Raw genomic sequence first — 6,167 nt, forward strand, 5'->3', positions numbered from 1 at the left:
TCGTCTCGAGGAGGCCACATCGGGTGCAGTGGATGCAGTAAATGATGTGTGCGGAGGTGCAGGTGAATTTGTAGTGGATATGGAAGGATCATATAGAGGAGGCCACATTGGAGAGACAGGCCGCCTACTTGAGGAACGCTTCAGAGAACTCCTCTGAGACACCCGGACCACTTTCCTCATTCTTGAAGAAGGGCTCATGCCTGAAACGTCGATTCTCCTGCTCCTTGGATGCTGCCTGACCTGCTGCGCTTTTCTAGCAGCACATTTTGAGCTCTGATCTTCAGCAAATGCAGTCCTCACTTTCTCCTAGATCACTAGTTTTGGCCAAGATAGATCATTCTCTCAGCACTGCTCGCCGAAGATTGCTGTGAATGTTTCAGACTTACCTTTTGCACTGATCTTTCCATCATTGAAATGAGGATATTTGTGAAGCCTCCACCTCCTCCAGTGAGTTGTTTCATTGCCCATCGCCATTCACAAGACCTGGCAGGATTGCAAAGCCCAGATTTGAGTGATCGTGGGATCACTTAACTCTGTCTATCACTTAGGAGAAAGTGAGGACTGCAGATGCTGGAATTCAGAGTCGAAGAGTGTGAGGCTGGAAAAGCACAGCCGGTCAGGCAACATCCGAGGACCAGGAGATTCTTCATTTCGAGCATAGGCTCTTCATCAGGAGTGAGGGTTGTGGAATAAGGGGGCTGAGAGATAAATAGGAGGGGGGTGTGTGGCTGGGATGGGTCTGGACGGTAGGTTACTGAGCAGGGAGTGAAGGTGATAGGTTGAAGAAGAGGGTGGAGCGGATAGGTGGGAAGGAAGATGGACAGGTAGGACAGGTCAAGAGGGCAATGCCGAGTTGGAAGTTTGGATCTGGGATAAGGTGGGGAGAGGGGATATTAGGAAACTAGCACAATCCACATTGCTCCCATGTGCTTGGAGGGTCCCTCCCCTCCAAGATGAGGCATTCTCCTTCCAGGCGTCGGGTGGTTAGGGTTTGGTAGTGGAGGAGGCCCAGGGCCTACACGTGTAGTGGAAGGGGAGATATCAAGTTTGGCCTGATCCTGACATGCTCTGCTGCAATCTTCATTGAGGAGAAAGTGAGGACTGCAGATGCTGGAGATCAGAGCTTAAAAATGTGTTGCTGGAAAAGCGCAGCAGGTCAGGCAGCATCCAAGGAGCAGGAGAATCAATGTTTCGGGCATAAGCTCTTCTTCAGGAATGAGGAGGGTATGCCAAGCAGGCTAAGATAAAAGGTAGGGAGGAGGGACTTGGGGGAGGGGTGTTGGGAATGCGATAGGTGGAAGGGGGTTAAGGTGAGGTTGATAGACCGGAGAGGGGGTGGGGCAGAGAGGTCAGGAAGAAGATTGCAGGTCAAGAAGGCGGTGCTGAGTCTGAGGGTTGGGACTGAGATAAGGTGGGGGGAGGGGAAATGAGAAAGCTGGAGAAATCAGCATTCATCCCTTGCAGTTGGAGGGTTCCTAGGCAGAAGATGAGGCGCTCTTCCTCCAGCCATCGTGTTGCCATGGTCTGGCGATGGAGAAGGCCAAGAATCTGCATGTCCTTGGCGGAGTGGGAGGGGGAATTAAAGTATTCAGCCACGGGGCGGTTAGGTTGGTTGGTGCAGGTGTCCCAGAAGGTGTTCTCTGGAACGTTCCGCAAGTAGGCGGCCTGTATCCTCAATGTAGACGAAGCCAAATCGCATGCAGAAGATGCAGTAAATGATGTGTGTGGAGGTGCAGGTGAATTTGTGACAGATATGGAAGGATCCCTTGGGGCCTTGGAGGGAGCTGATGGGAGAGGTATGGGTGCAAGTTTTGCATTTCTTGCAGTTGCAGGGGAAGGTGCCGGAAGTGGAGGTTGGGGTGGTGGGGGGTGTGGATATGACAAGGGAGTCGCTGAGGGAGTGGTCTTTCCAGAACGCTGATAGGGGAGGGGAGGGAATATATATTCTTGGTGGTGGGGTCTGTTTGGAGGTGGAGAAATGACGAAGGATGATATGATGTATCTGGAGGTTGGTGGGGTGGTAGGTGGGACCAGTGGGGTTCTGTCCTGGTGGCGATTGGAGGGGCGGGGTTCAAGGGCAGAGGAGTGGGAAGTGGAGGAGATGTGGTGGAGAGCATCGTCAACCACGTCTGAGGGGAAATTGCAATCTTTGAAGAAGGAGGCCATCTGGGTTGTTCGGTATTGGAATTGGTCCTCCTGGGAGCAGATGCAGCGGAGACGAAGGAATTGGGAATATGGGATGGCGTTTTTACAGGGGGCAGGGTGGGAGGAGGTGTAATCTAGGTAGCTCTGGGAGTCGGTTGGTTTACAGTAAATTTCCATGTTGTGTCGGTCGCCTGAGATAAAAATGGAGAGGTCTAGGAAGGGGAGGGAGGAGTCTGAGACGGTCCAGGTAAATTTGAGGTCAGTGTGGAAGGTGTTACCTCCTCGTGGGAGCATGAGGTAGCGCCGATACAGTCATCGATGTAGCGGAGGAAAATGTGGGGGGTGGTGCCGGTGTAGCTACGGAAGATGGACTGTTCCACATATCTGACGAAGAGGCAGGCATAGCTGGGGCCCATGAGGGTGCCCATGACTACTCCTTTGGTTTGGAGGAAGTAGGAGGATTGGAAAGCGAAGTTGTTCAGAGTGAGGACCAGTTCAGTCAGTCGAAGGAGGGTGTTAGTGGAAGGGTACTGGTTGGTTCGGCGGGAAAGGAGGAAGCGGAGGGCTTTGAGGCCTTCGTGATGGGGGATGGAGGTGTTTAGGGACTGGATGTCCATGGTGAAGATAAGGCGTTGGGGGCCGGGGAAGCGAAAATCATTGAGAAGGTGGAGGGCATGGGTGGTGTCCCGAACGTAGGTGGGGAGTTCTTGGACTAAGGGGGACAGGACCATGTCAAGGTATGCAGAGATAAGTTTGGTGGGGCAGGAGCAGGCTAGACAATGGGTTGACCGGGGCATTCAGGTTTGTGGATTTTGGGCAGGAGGTAGAAACTGGCGGTGCGGGGTTGTGGGATTATGAGGTTGGAGGCGGTGGATGGGAGATCCCCTGAGGTGATGAGATTATGGATGGTCTGGGAGATGATGGTTTGGTGGTGGGAGGTGGCGTCATGGTCAAGGGGGCAGTAGGAAGAGGTGTCCGCGAGCTGGCATTTAGCCTCAGCAATGTAAAGATCAGTGCGCCAAACAACCACCGCGCCTCCCTTGTCTGCCGGTTTGATAGTGAGGATGGGGTTGGAGCGGAGGGAGTGGAGGGCTGCACGTTGCCAGGCTGAGAGGTTGGAGTGAGTAAGAGGGCCAGAGAAGTTGAGGCAGTTGATGTCGCGGCGGCAGTTGGCTATGAAGAGATCAAGAACAGGTAAGAGGCAGCCATGAAGAGATTGAGGGTGGGTAAGAGGCCTATCCACCCCAACCCCCTCTCCGGCCTTTTGCCCTCACCTTAACCTCCTTCCACCTATCACATTCCCAATGCCCCTCCCCCAAGTCCCTCCTCCCTACATTTTATCTTAGGGTGTTCCTGCTTGGCACACCCTCCTCATTCCTGAAGTAGGGCTCACGCCCGAAATGTCAATTCTCCTGCTCCTTGGATGCTGCCTGACCTGCTGCGCTTTTCCAGCAATACATTTTTCAGCTGCAATCTTCATTGAAACAGGCTTAAAGTCCTGGTGTGATGGGAAGGGGTTGAGTGTGGGATATGTCAAGCCATGAGGTTGTAGATTGTTTTGGAATAGAAATCGACTGCTGTCGATGGCTCACAGTGCCTCACGGGTGCCCAGACTTGAGTGGCCATGTCTATTCAAAGGTAGACAAGCAGGAGGCTGGAAGAACAAAGCATGCCAGGCAGCATTAAGAGGTGGAGAAGTCAACATTTCAAGTTGTTGAAGAAATTCTCCAGACTCAGACATTAGGGAGCTCACCTTTTCTTAGTACACTCTGGTATTACTTCAAAGCGTTCCAGATCACTGTGGATTTATATAGTACAATAGAGAACTAGCTGCCAGTTGCTCAATCAGACACCAACTTCAGGACAGTCACTAGAGGGCTACATGACAATACACCAGGCAGAGTCTGAGGTCAGCCTTATCTTAGACAGTACATAACAAGCTATTGTTCTCAGATCTTGAGTCAATGCACATTCCAGAGGCGAGATTTGCCCATTTATAAAATCCGGCAGGGCTACGCTTTTGCTTAGCAGGTAGCTGCAGATAAAAAGCAGACGTTATGTGGGAAGAGTGCAATTTATGTGGTTAATGCAGAATGTACTAGTATGCTAGGGGTCACCCAGGGCAAGGGGCCAAGCCCGGTGAGAACAATATAATGTCTGACTAAAATGGCTGCAAACAGGCAGGCTTGCAAAAACAGCTTCCACAATCCCTCCTTTTTGATCCAAGATCAAAGCAACAGGTCAGGATCCCCGCCAAAAGGGGGAATGTCCCTGGAGTGTGGCGGATTATCCGATGGTGGATGCTCAGAATCAATGGATTAAAGAAGGGCTAGACATGAAACGTTGATTTCTCCACCTCCTGGTGCTGCCTGCCTTGCTGTGTTGTTCCAGCCTCCTGGTGCTGCCTGCCTCACTGTGTTGTTCCAGCCTCCTTATGCTGCCTGCCTTGCTGTGTTGTTCCACCCTCCTGGTGCTGCCTGCCTTGCTGTGTTGTTCCACCCTCCTGGTGCTGTCTGTTTTGTTGTGTTGTTCCATCCTCCTGGTGCTGCCTGCCTGACTGTGTTGTTCCAACTTGCTGCTTGAATGTGTTGAATTCCAGCATCTGCTGTTTTTTGTCTATATTTTCGAATTCTGTCCCGTCTAGCACTGTGGTGGGGTCACGCAATGCAATAGAGGATATTCTCTCTGTGAAGAGGAGTCTGAGTTTTCAGAAGGATATTAAGGTGAATAAGTCCCCAGGGCCCAATGGTATCTACCCCAGGTTATTGAAAGAGGTAAGCGAAAAGATTGCTGAGGACTTTACCAAGATCAGTTGCAGTGGAAGGAGCGACAGCAAGGACCAGAGGCCCGATGGGATGGTGGGAGTAAAGTTTAGAAACTTGCTTCATGTATCGGCAGAGCACACATGAGCCAGAGCAGACACTTGACTGCTGAGTAAGTGAGGCTTTTTAATTGGGCGGTTGCTTTACCTAAAATACTCCTTGGGTCGTGTCTCCCACCCAACCTCCTCCTCTAACCAAAATAAAAGGTTCTGTGCACCAATTGATAAGGTGACTGGTTTCATTTTTTTCAGTTTTCAGTCATCTCGTTGGGAATTTAGAACAGTGGGGATGGAGATTGGGGCAGTTGAATGTTCATCCTGCAGAATGTGGGAGGTAAGGGTCACCACTTGTGTCCCTGCTGACTACATCTGCGGGAAGTGCATCCAACTCCAGCTCCTCGAAAACCGCGTTAGGGAACTGGAACTGGAGCTGGATGAACTTCGGATCATTCAGGAGGTGGAGAGGGTTATTGAGAGGAGTTACAGGGAGGTAGTCACACTTCAGGTACAAGAAGGCAGATGGGTTACAGTCAGGGGATGGAAAGGGAACTGGCAGGCAGTGCAGGGATCCCCTGTGGCCGTTCCCCTCAACAACAAGTATACCATGTTGGAAACTGTTCGGAGGGAGTGACTTACCAGGGGTGAGCAATGTGGCACAGGGCTCTGGCACAGAGTCTGTCCCTGTTGCTCAGAAGGGAAAGGGAAGAGGAGCAGAGCAGTAGTCATTGGGAACTCTACAGTTAGGGGGACAGATAGGAGGTTCTGTGGGCACAAGAGAGACTCACGGTTGGTGTGTTGCCTCCCAGGTTCGTGATGTCTCTGATCATGTTTCTGGGATATTTGAGGGGGAGGAGGAGCAGCCCCAAGTCCACATCGGCACCAATGACATAGGTAGGAAGAGAAATGGGGATCTAAGGCATAAATTCCAGGAGCTAGGATGGAAACTTAGAGCTAGAACAGACAAAGTTGTTAGCTCTGGTTTGTTGCCTGTGCAATGTGCGAGTGAGGTGAGGAACAGAGAGAGAGAGAGAGAGAGAGAGAGAGAGGAGTTGAACACATGTCTACAGGGATGGTACAGGAGGAAGGGTTTGGTTTCCTGGATAATTGGGGCTCATTCTGGGGAAGGTCGGACCTGTACAAACAGGATGGTCTTCACCTGAACCAGAGGGATACCAATATCCTGGGGGTGGGGGGGCATTTG

Source organism: Chiloscyllium punctatum, chromosome 15 (assembly GCF_047496795.1).
Source record: "Chiloscyllium punctatum isolate Juve2018m chromosome 15, sChiPun1.3, whole genome shotgun sequence".
Taxonomy (NCBI): Eukaryota; Metazoa; Chordata; class Chondrichthyes; order Orectolobiformes; family Hemiscylliidae; genus Chiloscyllium; species Chiloscyllium punctatum.